Raw genomic sequence first — 947 nt, 5'->3', positions numbered from 1 at the left:
CTCTGCTGGCACGGCTCGGGGCCGATCCGGCGACGGACGGCTGATGTGCAGGTGGAGCGACCCTCCCTCGTTGCCAGGTACCCGGTCCGGCCCGGTCCCGTGTGGCCGGGCTGAGGGGTTTGAAGACTCGCGTGGTCCCTCCCGGGTTAACCCCGGGAGGGACCGGCGGCTGCGGGGCTTCCCGCTCCTGTCGCTCCGGGAGCCCACTCCCTCACCCCCAGGTGGGTGGGGCGGGCTCCCGGGCCAAGCGCCTGGCAATATTTCCCCCCCCCACGACGGTGCTGTCTGACTCCCAAAGGGGAAGCCTTGAACGGGGCGCCCGTGCTTGAATTAGTGTGAATTGCAGGACACATTGATAATCGACACTTCGAACGCACCTTGCGGCCCCGGGTTCCTCCCGGGGCTACGCCTGTCTGAGGGTCGCTCGATCGTCAATCGCCCCGGGGCTTCCCCGGGACGTGGCTGGGGCCGTTGCAGGGTGAGCTTCGCTTCCCCTTCGTCCCCCCACAAGGTCAGACCCCCCGATCGCCCGTTGGCAGGGTCCCTGGCCAGGTCCTGCCGCGGAGGTACGCCGCCGGCGCACCTGGCCCCCGAGAAGGGGGCCCGGCGACCGGTCCACCCCGGGCCCGTCCCGGGGCGCCTGGCTGCGTGCCGCACGTGGCTGTCTGTGGTGTCCCACCGGCTGCCCGCGCCTCGGGCGCCCTCCTCCGCAGCCGGTTTCCCGGCGAGGGCGAAACCCCTCCACGCGCGATCCGGGGAAAGAGGGCGCGCGCTGCCGGTTACGCCAGGCCAATCCCCTGCTCCGGCAGGGGGTGCCTGACCTTCCCCGGCTCCCCCCCAAATGCTCCTGCGTTTTCTTTCCGACTACGAACTCAGATCAGACGTGGCGACCCGCTGAATTTTAGCATATTACTAAGCGGAGGAAAAGAAACTAACCAGGATTCCCC

At 69.2% G+C, this 947-nt stretch overlaps 2 pseudogenes; both read left to right on the top strand.

The window, feature by feature from the left end:
- Positions 1-307: 307 nt before the first annotated feature.
- Positions 308-422, top strand: LOC146871686 (5.8S ribosomal RNA; annotated as a pseudogene; the record flags this gene model as incomplete).
- A 445-nt stretch (positions 423-867) lies between these two features.
- Positions 868-947, top strand: part of LOC146871685 (28S ribosomal RNA) — a 4433-nt pseudogene continuing 4353 nt past the window's right edge.

The sequence above is a fragment of the Triturus cristatus genome, chromosome 1_1 (assembly GCF_964204655.1).
Source record: "Triturus cristatus chromosome 1_1, aTriCri1.1, whole genome shotgun sequence".
Taxonomy (NCBI): Eukaryota; Metazoa; Chordata; class Amphibia; order Caudata; family Salamandridae; genus Triturus; species Triturus cristatus.
The sequence above is the reverse complement of the archived record's forward strand: the minus strand, read 5'-3'. Positions and strand labels throughout refer to the sequence as shown.